The sequence below is a fragment of the Mauremys reevesii genome, linkage group 12, assembly GCF_016161935.1.
Source record: "Mauremys reevesii isolate NIE-2019 linkage group 12, ASM1616193v1, whole genome shotgun sequence".
In the NCBI taxonomy this organism is placed as follows: domain Eukaryota; kingdom Metazoa; phylum Chordata; order Testudines; family Geoemydidae; genus Mauremys; species Mauremys reevesii.
Window position 1 is genome coordinate 30,309,716 of NC_052634.1, and position 15,122 is coordinate 30,324,837.

Consider the following 15,122-nt stretch of genomic DNA (forward strand, 5'->3'; position numbering starts at 1 on the left):
AATTGCACTATTTGGAACCTACTCCTAAAATTACACCCTTCCTGGGAGCAAGATTCAGAACTGCCCAAGGAAACCCCATTGGGTTTCAAGTGCAGCCCAGGCAGGATGGCAAGAGGACAGCACAGGGGTCTCAGAGCTTCTTCTTCCTCACAGAGAGAAGGTTAAGGGGGGCCACTAGTTATGACTCCTGGGTTTTAGTCCTGGCTGTGGGAGGAAAGGGGTGTTTAGTGGATTAGAGTTGGGGGCTTAGGAATCAAAGAGGAAACATCTCCCTTTTCAGCTTCAATGCTCATTGAACAAGAACATGGCTTCTCATCTCTTCGGTTTCAGAGGAGCAGCCGTGTTAGTCTGTATCCTCAAAAAGAACAGGAGTACGTGTGGCACCATAGAGACTAACACGTTTCTTAGGTTCTGTTGCCATCATGTGGCCATTTCATTTCACTTCTTATTGTTAAAAGGTTTGGGTACTTTGCACAGAAACATCATTTCCTTGGGAGAGACGGAGAAGTGGAAGCTGCATTGATTTAATCCTTTGAAAATTAGATAAGGATTAAAATATTCCCCCGACAGCTCAGTCCCAACCGTCCTCCCTCACTGCTGCCAGTGAAGCTCAGCTCTGTCCCACAGCAGCAAGAACTGCTGGGTGCAAGTCCTGGGCCTGATGTGAAGTAAATGTAGGGGTGACTCTGCCTGCCTAGACTGTTCTGTAGAAAAATTCAGACACAGACCATGTCTGGTGAAGGAGAGACAGATGTGTTGTTTGATTGTTTTTCTCATTTTAAATTTACTTGATCATTTTGATGGCAAAAGTATTTGTACGAGACCATGAAAAAAGGAAGAAATCATAAAAATACCCATAGGAGAAAGGGGGTTTCTGAGAGCCAGGGTAGATATGGAGATTTTTATGAAAGGGGGAGAGGCCAAAGTAGGGCCTTTAGCTGGAGCAAAGGGGGAGGGTTTTTTGTGCAGTTTCATTTTAACCAGCCTCACATCCTGTAGTTCCTACTTCCCCACCCCATCAACAAGTGACCTAGCGCCTCCCCACTGGCAAAGCCATCTGTGACTCCTGAGACAGCCCCACTGGTCTGGCCCTCCTCCCCACTGCAAAAACTGCAGACCCTTCAGCACTCCCTCTCCTAGCTGGACCCCCTGGCAGCCAGAGCTCTCCACAGAACTGCCGTGGTTGCTTTCCTGGGTGGGTGTCTGGTCAAGGACGGCTACCAGCTTTTCCTGAGAATGCAGTTGAGAAATGACTCACCCTTCTCTAGATTCTCGCCTGTGGGCTCTGAGAAGCCGGATGGGCTCTATATGATAAAGTCCATGTAACATTCCCCTCACATCCCAGCCGTGGTATGTCACCAGTAGCGGCTGTCCCTGGGTAGCAGCCAAGGATGTTTCCCACCATTCAGGAGACCCCAGCCTGGGACTAAAGTCAACTTCAGGCTTCTTCTCTCTCCCTTCTTGGAATCAAGTTCATGTTTTTGCCAAGAGTTAAAGCAGCCCGGACCCCCACAGTCTGGATCAATGTCACAAGTTCCCAGTGTCTTCATGGAAGAGAATTTGTTAAATCCCAGATGAGTGGGGTTAAATCAGTTCTCAGCCTGAGTCCTTTGCTCTTAATCCTGAGGATATTGTCCCACCATGGGGCCATTTCCCGCCTCTCTTTCCTAGGGAAGCACAATTTTCCTTGCACAGACGCAGGAACAGCAAGATCTTTCTCTGTCCCTTGTGCAAAGCAGGGGGCCAAATTCCATGGAAACAATGGACAAGCAGGGAGCCCTGGGCACATCCAGCCCTGGCTGTGAGATGTTCCCTCCCCTCTTTCTTTATGCCCCTGTTGTTATTTCATGGAATGTCTGGGATGGGGAAAAAGCTGAGTTCACTCCAGGTGGAGGGGGAAAGAACCCTGAAAATCTCAGGACCCAACCCCTGCTACCAGGATCACTGAGGTGCTGGGAATCTGCATGGGAAAGGGACGGTGTGAATTGTCAAGGCGGGGAATGAATAACAATCTACAACTAGATCCACCTCATTAATCACTGACACAGGCTAATCCTGCCGCAGATAGAAGGGAAACTGGGAGTGATTCTTTGCTGTCAGCCATGGAAACAGTGACCCAATTGCACCGCAGTGCATGTGCTGGGGAAAGCTGGACTTTACAGGCGGGTGGAAATAGTGGATCCTAGAAATACCTGGAGTCCCCCACACCATTTCTGCCACCAGGGTGAGATGTTGAGCTACTCACAGCACCCCCCACCATGACTTTGCAGCATGGGGTGGCAGCACCCCCCACCCAATGCCGGGGAGAGGGCTGAGTGTATCTCTGCACCCTGAGCCCAGGGCACCCACTCTCTCTGCCCCACACATAGAATCTGGCCCTGCTGCAAAGTGACCTCTAAGAACCAGCAGCCTCCAGGACAGCAGGTTTGACCCTCAGAGCAGGGAATGTGTCCACCATGCTGCTCTTAGGCCACTGGGTGCTCTGGAAACAAGAGGGCTCTGAGTGTAACCTATAGCATATATGGCTGATCTGGGAATGTAGCTCAGTTGTAGAGCATATGCTTTGCATGTATGAGGTCCTGGGTTCAATTCCCAACATCTCCAAGTTCTTTTCACCCTGCTGCTTTGCTTATGCCCAGAGGGGATGTGGCCCAGCAATCTCCCTGCAGGAATTTCAATCCTGCTCTGTGAGGGGTAAGTGCCATTTGCATGGAAGGTTGCGGGGGGGGGGTTCTGTGCCTAAGTCTCCTCTGTACATTTAAGGGCGGGGGTCAAACTAGGGTATGCAAGTTCAGCTACGTGAATAGTGTAGCTGAACTTGAAGTACCCTAGTTCGAACTACTTACCCGTCCACACGCTGCGGGATCGAAGTCTGCGGCTCCAAGGTCGACTCCGCCACCGCCTTTTGCAGTGGTGGAGTACCGGAGTCGACTGCGGCGCTTCCGGAGTTCGAACTATCGCGTCTAGATCAGACGCGATAGTTCGAACTCCGAGAAGTCAAACTCACCGCGTCGACCCGGATGGTAAGTGTAGACTAGCCCTAAGATTCCCACCAGCTGTGCTGTTTGGGACAAGGGTAGATGAGAAAGGAGAATCCTCCAGGACTGGAGGGAAAGGTCCCATCTGCTCAGACTGAGAGGCAAAGACTAGACTTATTTCTTGTCTGGGCCCAATCTTTTCACCTGGTATAGCCCTTGTTCCAGCTCAGGTGGTAGCTAGGGGATGTCTCATGACTGCAGCCATGTTTGTTCAGTTCCACCCCCTTATACAGCTTTGGTACAAGGCAGGAATCTTTTGTCTCTCTCTCCTGGGGAAGAGCCCCAGGTTTAAGATGGATTCCTGTACCAGGTGACATGGTCACATGTCCTGTGAGACCCCCCCGCAAGCCTTCATTCTTCCTGGCCTGACTCACAGATGGTGCAGGACAGAGCCATCTCCAGTCAATTGTCCTGGTTAATGGGAGCCATAAAGAGTCCAAACCACCATTAATGGCCCACACTTTGCATCATTACAACAGGACCTCAGAGTTATAGTTCATATTTCTAATTTCAGATCCAAGAATGATCGGTTCATACAATAGGATGAACACACACCGTAGATTATAAGCTTTGTAATTATACCTTACAAGAGACCTTTTGCTTGAAGCATAGTCCAGTCACTTTATATTCACACTCATTAGCATACTTTAATAAAATCCTATGGAGTGCAACTTCACAACAGGGAAAGGGTTTTACTGTGGCACCTGGGAGCAGTTGAGTTTCATGTTCAGGCTGTGGTATGAGTTCCTTCACGTTTCTCGTAAGCACACAGGGACCTTCGCGGGTGCTCTCGATACAGGAATGGCCCAGATATGATAAAGTGATGGGAATTGCATTTTCCTTTTTTATTTCTGTATTTCCAATGACATTTCTGTTTGTGATTTCATTTTGCTTTGTATAACTGTGTTTTCTCCTGGATTTGATATTTAACAAAAAAAAGAATACGGCCTCAGGGCACCAGATGGAGGAGCAGGCGGGGCTAGGACTGCTAAGAGAGCGAGAGTAGCAGGTTTTCTGTATTGTTTCCTGCCCTCATTTTTCTTGACTAGTTTCTCTTCTGTACAAAATTTGCTTTTTGTAGAATGTGAGCCTGGCTAGCTCAGTTGGCAGCACATCAGCCTTCTAATTTGAGGATCCAGGGTTCAAGTCCCTGGTGAGGCAAAGAAACACTTTCCCCCTGTGACATACCCAAAGAGTTTTAGAAGGACTCTCCTTGACTTTAGTTTTTCCTTTTCAGGACATGGCCTTTCCCAGGAAGGGCCCTTTACTGCCTGGGACTGAAGGTGCTACTGCCTCACCTGTCCACTGGCCTCACAGTCTGGAGGAAGAAAGGCCTCTGGGCCTGCAGCAAAGTGCTGTGTGCTGACTTTTTCAGCAAATGCAGGGCTGGCCAGAGAGGCATGTTCCCACTGAGTCCTCCCTGCCAGAAAAAATTGTCCCCAGACACAGGGGCGGCTCCAGGCCCTGGCACACCAAGCACATGCTTGGGACAGCAAGCCACGGGGGGTGCTCTGCCGGTCACCGCGAGGGCAGCAGGAAGGCTGCCTTCGGCGGCCTGCCTGCGAAGGGTCCGCTGGTCCTGCGACCCGGCGGACCTCCGCAGGCAAGCCGCCGAAGGCAACCTGTCTGCCGTGCTTGGGGCAGCAAAATGCCTAGAGCCGCCCCTGCCCACAGAGTCCTCCCTGCTGGAAGTCTACAGTAATCAACAGGTGCTCTGCTGGTCCCATGGTGTAAGGGCCAGCACTCAGGACTTTGAATCCTGCAATCTGAGTTGAAGTCTCAGTGGAATCTGAGAACAATTCCTGGGCCACAAACCCTGTTGGGTCTTCCAAAGCTCTATCTTGCTTTCTCAAAGGCCACGAAAACCTCTACAAAAGGTTTTTTTCTCCTGCTGATAATAGCTCACCTTAACTGATCACTCTCGTTATAGTGTGTATGGCAACACCCAATTTTTCATGTCCTCTCTGAGTGTGTGTGTGTATTTTCCACTGCATGCATCCAGTGAAGTTGGTTTTAGCCCAGAAAAGCTTATGCTCAAATAAATTTGTTAGTTTCTAAGGTGCCACAAGAACTCCTTGTTCTTTTTGCAGATAAATGAATGGAGGTTAAGTCCATGAATGGCTATTAGCCAGGATGGGTAAGGAATGGTGTCCCTAGCCTCTGTTTGTCAGAGGGTGGAGATGGATGGCAGGAGAGAGATCACTTGCTCATTACCTGTTAGATTCAGTCCCTCTGGGGCACCTAGCATTGGCCACTGTTGGCAGATAGTAAAGGTCCATCCAACCTCACATCCTATGTGGGAATCAGGAAAATTATTAGAGAAAAAAAAGTATTGATAGCCCTAGAGCTGTTTATGTTGTTGATCTCCCTTGCAGATTCTCTGATGACTAACATGGGCTAAGTGCCCACAGAAGGTTTTCCCGCACTCAGTGCATTTATAGGGTCTCCCACCGGTGTGGATTCTCTGATGTTTAGAAAGGCTTGAGCTGCGAGTGAAGTTTTTCCCGCACTCACTGCATTCATAGGGCCTCTTCCCTGTGTGGATTCTCTGATGCCTAATAAGGTCTGAGCTGGTAATAAAGGTTTTCCCACACTCACTGCATTCAGAGGGCCTCTCCCCTGTGTGGATTCTCTGATGTTGAGAAAGGGCTGAACTGTTAGTGAAGCATTTTCCACACTCACTGCATTCATAGGGCCTCTCCCCTGTGTGGATTCTCTGATGTGTAATAAGGTGTGAACTGCGACTGAATTTTTCCCCTCACTCACTGCATTCATAGGGCCTCTCCCCTGTGTGGATTCTCTGATGTTGAGAAAGGGATGAGCTGTCAGTGAAGCATTTTCCACACTCACTGCATTCATAGGGCCTCTCTCCTGTGTGGATTCTCCGATGTTGATAAAGGCCTGAGCTGCAAGTGAAGCATTTTCCACACACACTGCATTCATAGGGCCTCTCCCCTGTGTGGATTCTCTGATGGGTAAGAAGGTTTGAGCTGTGACTGAAGGTTTTCCCACACTCACTGCATTCATAGGGCCTCTCCCCTGTGTGGATTCTCTGATGTCGAGAAAGGGATGAGCTGTCAGTGAAGCATTTTCCACACTCACTGCATTCATAGGGCCTCTCCCCTGTGTGGATTCTCTGATGGACAAGAAGGTTTGAGCTGCTAGTGAAGTTTTTCCCACATTCACTGCATTCATAGGGCCTCTCCCCTGTGTGGATTATCTGATGGGGAGGAAGGTGTGAGCTGCTAGTGAAGTTTCCCACAGTCACTGCATTCATAGGGCCTCTCCCCTGTGTGGATTCTCTGATGTTGAGAAAGGCCTGAGCTGCTAGTGAAGCATTTACCACATTCACTGCATTCATAGGGCCTCTCCCCTGTGTGGATTCTCTGATGTTGAGAAAGGGCTGAGCTGTCAGTGAAGCATTTTCCACACTCACTGCATTCATAGGGCCTCTCCCCTGTGTGGATTCTCTGATGTTGATAAAGGCCTGAGCTGCTAGTGAAGCATTTACCACACTCACTGCATTCATAGGGCCTCTCCCCTGTGTGGATTCTCTGATGGGTAAGCAGGTGTGAACTGCGACTGAAGGTTTTCCCACATTCACTGCATTCATAGGGCCTCTCCCCTGTGTGGATTCTCTGATGTTGAGAAAGGCCTGAGCTGCTAGGGAAGCATTTCCCACACTCACTGCATTCATAGGGCCTCTTCCCTGTGTGGATTCTGTGATGCTTTATAAGGATGGAGTAATCACATACGTTTTCCCCAAACTCAGTGCATGTATTTTTTCTCTTTCTGCTGAGGATTTCCTGTTGTGTTGTGGTTTCCTTGAGGTCCTTCTGAGTTTCCTGACAGGAAATACATTTACCCACTTTCTCCCCTGGCTGGTTTCCCTGCTCTCCTTCTGGTCTGTGCTGAATGTCATGGGATTTTTCCGGCTTATGACTCCAGGACACATTCCTTTTCGATCTTTGTGATAATTCTCTGTGTTTATCCACTTGCTCAACATTTTCCTGCTGAGAATTCTGCTCCTCTTTCTCACATACCATTGCGTCACCTGCTGTGATACAGACAGAAACCTCAAACAGGGATGGAAAGGGGAAGGCCAAACCAATACAAGTACTGGAGAGAGGTCAAATAAAAATCAGGAACTGAACTCCCCCAAGTTCTTCCCCAAACAGGAGAGAGGAGGGGATCAATTCAGGCTTCACATGCCATCCAAATTCACAGGGGGAAGGGAGGAAGCTACTGCCTGGTGTCTGCTAGTGTCTACAGGAAGCCATGAGCTATATTTACCCTAAGGATACGACCCCTGCTAGGGACAATATTGAACTGAGAGACCTTCCAAGGGCATTGTAGGGCATCCCAGATGTTTCCTTCAGGCACTTACAGATTCTGAGTTGGTTTAATATTGCCTCACCTGTGCAGGGAGCTCTCAGGATCTCTCTTTCCTCTGAACCTTGGAGGTCTGGGACCCATGGCTCTTCCCCTTGTTCCAGCTGGGAGATCACATCAGGTTGGGAAATTGGAAACCCTGCTCAGATGAAAGAAAACAAAGGAGGTCACTTGATTTCATAACTTTGTCATAAAAAACATTCTATTAATTTAACTTCAGTGCTTAGTGTGACGGGTGTGCCTGGGGCAGTCCACACTGAAAATGCCAGGGTCAGGGCAGGATGAAAAAGGGAGAGCAGATGCTCCCAAAACTGGTGGTTAACACTGAAGTTAAACTCAACGACCAGTCACAAACTGTGCTTCTGATCCCACACACGGGTTATCGAGAAGCTGAAAAAAGAAATCACACGGCCCCTTTATTGCATTCCAGTTCTCCGACTCCCAATCAGCACCTAGGTCCAGTACAGTGAGAGGTTATTTAAAAACTCTGCTCATATACAAAATGTTTTTCTGACCCCAAAAGGTCAGGCACATTACAAGATCACTATAGGTTTGGATCTTACCCAAAAGACCACACTGCCAGCCAATCCTTTAGCATGGAAAGACAAGACAGGACACGACACAAAAAACGTTGTTAAATGGAAAAGCAGTGAGATGCATTCCCAAATCTATATATCAGGTTATTAGCAGTATTGTTGAGCTGCTGGCTTGAAAGTCCGTCTGGAACACATCCACAATTTCGATGGGTCTTTCAGTCCTTTGTTCCAGGCTTCAATTTGTAGAGAAGTTGCTCCAGAGGCAGGAAGAGGGATTGAAGACAAAATGGAGATGATGCAGCTGCCCTTTATATTCCTTTTGCCATGTGGCTTGTACTTCCTGTGTCCCAAACACAAGCTTCACAGCACAGGGCATGGAAAAGCCTCGGAAGTCTCAGCACACAGACATACCCCTGCATGTCTTGCTGACTCAATAGGTTTATGCCCTTGATCAGGGATGGGCAAATTACGGCCCACGGGCCACATCCAGCCCACAGGACCGTCCTGCCCGGTCCCTGAGCTCCTGGCTGGGGAGGCTAGCCCCTCCCCCGCAGCCACACCACCGTGCGGGCAGCGCTCCTGCGGGGCGGGGCTGTGCGCTCCTGCTGGGCAGTGTGTCTGGCTCTGCGTGGTCCACGTGGCTGCCAGACACGCTGCTCTGAGCGGCATGGTAAGGAGGTGGGGGCGTTGGATAAGGGGCAGGGAGTCCCAGGGGGCAGTCAGGGGACAGTTGGATGGGGCGGAGGTTCTGGGGGGACGGGGGCTGGATAGGTGTGGGAGTCCCAAGGGTCTGTCAGTGGGCAGGGGGGTGGATAGAGGTCAGGGCAGTCAAGGGACAGGTAGCAGCGGGGTTGGGTGGAGGGTGGGGTCCTGGATATGAACCCATATCCACACCCCCACCCCCGACAGACCCCGGGACTCCTACGCCTATCCAACCCCCCAGTTCCCCATCCCCTGACCACCCGCCCAATCGTCCCCTGCTCCCTGTCCCCTGACTGCCCCCCAGGGCTCTCTGCCCCTTATCCAACCCCCTGGCCCTGGCCCCCTTACCACAGCCACGCGGCCTGCTGCAGCTAGACACGGGGTCCCTCAGGAGCGCGCAGACCAGCCCCCTTACCATGCCACTCAGAGCAGTAGGAGCTCGCAGCCCCACCACTGCAGCACTGCCCAGGAGCGGTGGGCCAGAGCGCTGGTTGTGACGGAGCGATTCTGGCGGGACCCAACTGAGAGTGCCAAATCAGGACCAATTGCTCAAACAGGGCAGTCACAGCCCTAGGCTGGGGTTTTTCCACCTCTAAGGCAAACCAAACCAGCCAGACAAAAAGGACTTTGGTCTCACCCCACTGGCTTACCACAAGTCACACAAGCAATTTCCTTAGACACTCCAGTCTCCCAGTATCACCACCAGTGCACTCGTCCTGGGGATAAATGGTTATGAAAACCAACACCCCAATAAAAGAAAAAGGTTCCCTCGATCCCAAAGGACCAAGCCCCAGACCCAGGTCAATATACACATCAGATCTTACCCACAAATCACGCTGTTGCCAATCCTTTAGAATCTAAAATCTAAAGGTTTATTTACAAAGGGAAAAAGGTAGAGAAGAGAGGTAGAATTGGTTAAATGCAATCAATTACATACAGTAATGGCAAAGTTCTTAGTTCAGGCTTGCAGCAGAGCTGGAGTAAACTGCAGGTTTAGATTAAGTCTCTGGAACATCCCCCGCTGGGATGGGTCCTCAGTCCCTGGTGTAGAGCTTCAGTTTGTGGCAAAGTCCCTCCAGAGGTCAGAAGCAGGATTGAAGACAAGATGGAGACGAAGCATCAGGCTTATATAGACTTTTCCAGGTGTAAGAATCCCTTTGTCTTCACTGTGGAATTTTACAGCAAAATGGAGCCTGGAGTCACATGAGCCAGTCCCTGCATACTTTGCTGAGTCACAAGGCGTGTCTGCCTTCTCTCCATGGGTCCATTGTGTCCTTAATGGGCCATCAAACAGGCTAGGCAGAGCTAACACCAGCTTGTCTGGGAGGCTTCCCCCAGAAGCACAGCACAAACTTGAAATATTGACAGCATAGAGCCAACATTCATAACTTCAACTAAAAATGATACAGACATACAGACAGCATAATTATAACCAGCAACCCGGAACCTGGTCTTAGACACCTTATATGACCCCCTTTACTTAGGATTTGGTGCCACTACAGGACCTTGGTTGCAACCCATGTTCTATATGGTCCCCATTTATATCAATAACGTCACACCCCCAACGCAAAATTGATGCAGGAAGGGATGACAAAACATCACTGACTGCATCCCAAGAGCCCCCTTTCCTTGGGTCTGTCTCACTACAGCTAGTGTTGGGCTAGAGGCCGCACCAGGGTATAACCGAAATGGTTTATCAAAGTCATGTTCAATAACATGAATGGATCTCTTTACAAACTTAAGGTATAACTTGGTTAGCTTTTGCAGCATGGTTCCTGTATGTTTCATGTGATCTTGCCAAGAGCTAAAGAAAATAGCTACTTTATCCATACCAGTTCTGGCCAATATTTTGAACCCAAATAACATTAAACCAAGGTAGACATAGAGGTTGTTCATATTACAGGAATCTTGGCATTTAGCCATGAAAGCAATATGGTAGTGTGCCTCCGTTTCCCCTTTCATACAGCACATCAGGTCTGGAATGTATCTTCCCCTGTGAAAAGTTCCAACACTGTTTACATGCATTAACTGTGAAACATCAGTATAGCAAGGCCCTTTAACATAAAGTGTGTTTTCATGTATTCCTTTCAACATGTTTAAGGGATTTTCCAAAAGATTAGGCACATTGTACATTGTTACAGTTCTTGGCCATAGCAACACATTAGTTACAAAAATTAGCATTAGCAATAACAACAAATTCATTGCAAGTGTCCATTTACAATCATGTTTGTCATGCCACACCCTTGGCTCAATACCATTGGAATTTGGGCATTTTAGGGTTAACCTGTGGGTTTCCTTTGCAAAATTCAGTCTTCTCTTTCCTTCTTGTTCTTTGGGACTAAACCCTGATTTCTCTTGCTTAACAGAGATCACCGGCTGATGGGGTGGGCCCTCTGTGCTAACAGCTATTAGCAAGTCTTTCTTCTCCCTGCCAGCCAAGTAATTCGCATCAACACAGACACTCGCTTTTAACTTCTTAGCTGCTATGGATTCCACGGCTGGACTTTGTCTTACAGAGATACCACACAAATCCAAAGAGTCTGAGGGTGAGAGCTGGCTTGCTCTCCCCTGCCTCCTCAAGCATTTAGCCATACAACTGTTCTGCCCTGAAACACCAGTAACTGAATCTGTCCTCAGATCCTGAAGCACCGACTGCTCACTTACAGATTCAGCATGGAGACATTCCTGTCCCAACAGCATTGTCTCCCCACCAACAAGCTGGCCACACACAGCCAGGTGGTTATAGGGCTGCTCAACTTCCTTAACAGTTTCTACTCCACCTGAGACCTTTTCAAAGCTGCCCACACTGGATCTCTCAAAAGGAAAGTCAATGGATCCATTCACAACAGAAAATTTCTGGTTGTTAGGAACTGAAACTTCCTTGATTAAATCACTTTTACACCCTTCAGTTGCAGTAAACTGCTTGCACAGGCTACCATGAGGATTCCTTTCCCTAGGAGCTTCTCTAAGCAGCAATTCACCCCTCACAGAAATTCTGCCCTTCCCCTCTCCACCTAGGGCTTGCTCTAAAGGAACACTTCCCTGAGCAACCACAGCCGCTTTCTGGGTCTTACCTACACTTAGACTCACTTCAGGCCCCACAGGCGGATTTCTACACAATCCCCTTTTAGGCACACCTACAGACTTTCTAGATAACAGGTTAGAAGCAGTCTCCTTCCCTTGGCCATGAACAAGTTCAGGAATCTTTTCCTTCTTGCTACAAGTTGTCAAACTGTCAGTAAGTAACACACTTAAATCACTTTCATGCTCTCCTTGTGCCCTGGCTAGGGTATCACCCTGATCAGACAGAGTTGCTGCACCCTTTTCCAACCACACATTAGCAACTGGCAAACTACAAGCACCAGAACTGTCTGGTCTTTGGGACCTTGCTATGACACTAACTGGATGCAACCTAGTCACAGTGCCATTCTCCCCAGCAGACACAAACTCAGGACTATTCCCTTCCTGGGCTTTAGCTGTATTTACAACCAACTTCGAGACAACTGAATCACCCTCAATCATCACAGGCTGACAGGCCCCTTCTGTCTGCTCCACAGACACAGAAGAGCCGGAGACACATTCTCCTTCACCAGACACACAGCTTGGGATCTCATTTCCCTTGTCCCAGCACACAGGGCTGTTCACAGTCAACTGCTTGGAGACCGAGATAGCTTCCTTCATAGGCAAGTCAATACCCCTGACCGACACAGGCACATTCCCTTCACTGTCACATTTCTCCACACAGGAAACAGGTAAGGGACAGGGACACTCATCTTCCACTATCCCTCCCTTCCCACACTGCTGATTAGACAAAGCCATCAGCTCACAAGGCTGCCTAGGCTCCTGCAAACTTTCCCTACCAGGCACATTGCCTCTCCCAACAGATAAGCTGCTGCTCTTTTCACTACACTGAGCTACTTTTAGCAAATCACAGTTACCCATTTCAGGTTTACTTCTACAAGCTGCACTAGCCAACAATCCATTACCCATTACAAATTTACCCTCTCCTTCCTCAGTTAGGGATTTAACCTGAGAAACATTTTCCTCCCCAATGAGATCTTTCTGCTCTTGATCTAACTCCAGATTTTCTTCCGAGACATCAGACAGACATTCAGAAACTTCATTCCCAGAAATACTGCTTTTTTGCACAGACAAACCTTTGGAGCAACCCTCCTCAGGCAAATCATTGCCCACAATAGACACAGGTTTAAGATCATTCCTCTCCTGTAACTGGCTACCTGGACTGAACAAAGCTGTAACATTCTCCCCAATTAAAAGATCTTTAGGCAATAACTTCCTGACGCCAGCTATCACTTCATGCTGAGCCCCATTCCACTCAAGGTGGATTCTGGCTAAAGGCACACGGACAGTAAACTCACAGAGGATCACAACATTCACACTCTGATTTGGTAAATAATCTTCCTCTTTGACCAGATCTGCTTTAACAAGAGTGATGTTAGAAGCCATAATTTGCCCTAAACAGCTTTTACCATTGACTTTTACACTCTCATACATAGCACTGCCACAATTTATGGGGCCACCCCCTACTGAACACACAGTAACAGCATTGACATAAAAGGTGGCATTGTTGGGGTACATTTGGTTACCCCCAGACAACTGCTCAGAGTTATACAACATACCAACATTGTTACAAACTGGACTTTCAAGAGGATACAGTTTCTGCTGTTCTTCCATTGCTTTTTTGACTTGGAGTTGGAGTCTAGCTGTCTCCTGTTGCATCTGTCGAGTTTTCTCCTCAGCAGCCAGCAGCTCCAGACGCCTCTTACGAGCTTTTTCTTCTCTCTTAGCAACTTCTTTCTTTCTCTCATCAGCCTCTTTCTCCATTCGAATTTCTGCCAGTTCTTGCTCATAATCAAACTGCAGGCTGTCTCTCAAGGCTTGCAGTTTCCTTGCTTTTCCTGATGCTCTTTGTCTCATGGTCACTGACCTTTAACCAACCAAACTCTCAATCCCAAAGTTAAAATTTGGATAGCGTGGGGTTCTGACCCAAAGCTTAATTGACCTGGTTCTGTGGATCCAAGCACGACTACGCCACTGTGACGGAGCGATTCTGGCGGGACCCAACTGAGAGTGCCAAATCAGGACCAATTGCTCAAACAGGGCAGTCACAGCCCTAGGCTGGGGTTTTTCCACCTCTAAGGCAAACCAAACCAGCCAGACAAAAAGGACTTTGGTCTCACCCCACTGGCTTACCACAAGTCACACAAGCAATTTCCTTAGACACTCCAGTCTCCCAGTATCACCACCAGTGCACTCGTCCTGGGGATAAATGGTTATGAAAACCAACACCCCAATAAAAGAAAAAGGTTCCCTCGATCCCAAAGGACCAAGCCCCAGACCCAGGTCAATATACACATCAGATCTTACCCACAAATCACGCTGTTGCCAATCCTTTAGAATCTAAAATCTAAAGGTTTATTTACAAAGGGAAAAAGGTAGAGAAGAGAGGTAGAATTGGTTAAATGCAATCAATTACATACAGTAATGGCAAAGTTCTTAGTTCAGGCTTGCAGCAGAGCTGGAGTAAACTGCAGGTTTAGATTAAGTCTCTGGAACATCCCCCGCTGGGATGGGTCCTCAGTCCCTGGTGTAGAGCTTCAGTTTGTAGCAAAGTTCCTCCAGAGGTCAGAAGCAGGATTGAAGACAAGATGGAGACGAAGCATCAGGCTTATATAGACTTTTCCAGGTGTAAGAATCCCTTTGTCTTCACTGTGGAATTTTACAGCAAAATGGAGCCTGGAGTCACATGAGCCAGTCCCTGCATACTTTGCTGAGTCACAAGGCGTGTCTGCCTTCTCTCCATGGGTCCATTGTGTCCTTAATGGTCCTTAATGGGCCATCAAACAGGCTAGGCAGAGCTAACACCAGCTTGTCTGGGAGGCTTCCCCCAGAAGCACAGCACAAACTTGAAATATTGACAGCATAGAGCCAACATTCATAACTTCAACTAAAAATGATACAGACATACAGACAGCATAATTATAACCAGCAACCCGGAACCTGGTCTTAGACACCTTATATGACCCCCTTTACTTAGGATTTGGTGCCACTACAGGACCTTGGTTGCAACCCATGTTCTATATGGTCCCCATTTATATCAATAACGTCACACTGGTGGCGCGGCATGTTGAGGCTGCAGGGGGACAGCGGGGGCGAGGGGACAACAGGGGAGAGGAGGGGAGGAGAGGGGACGGGGGAGCCTCCCCGACCGGGAGCTCAGGGGCCGGATGTGGCCTGCGGGCCGTAGTTTACCCACCCCTGACTTACACGTTAGTTTGTAAAAAGAACAGGAGTACTTGTGGCACCTTAGAGACTAACAAATTTATTTGTGGTTTATCTTGCATTTCTTTTGTAAACAATTCTGACTTTTATGACTTGTTACCTGTAGTCACTTAAAATCTTTTTTTTTGGTAATTAACAATCTTGTTTTATT

The 15,122-nt window shown here is 48.4% G+C and overlaps 1 protein-coding gene and 1 pseudogene across 1 annotated transcript in view; one reads left to right on the forward strand and one right to left on the reverse strand.

Moving 5' to 3' along the window:
* The window catches only part of LOC120375640 (zinc finger protein 850-like), a gene marked incomplete at its 3' end in the record, with an annotated part of 811,498 nt that overhangs the window by 335,942 nt on the left and 460,434 nt on the right, over nucleotides 1-15,122 (forward strand). The window lies entirely within an intron of this gene.
* On the reverse strand, nucleotides 5,542-6,736 carry LOC120375646 (annotated as a pseudogene).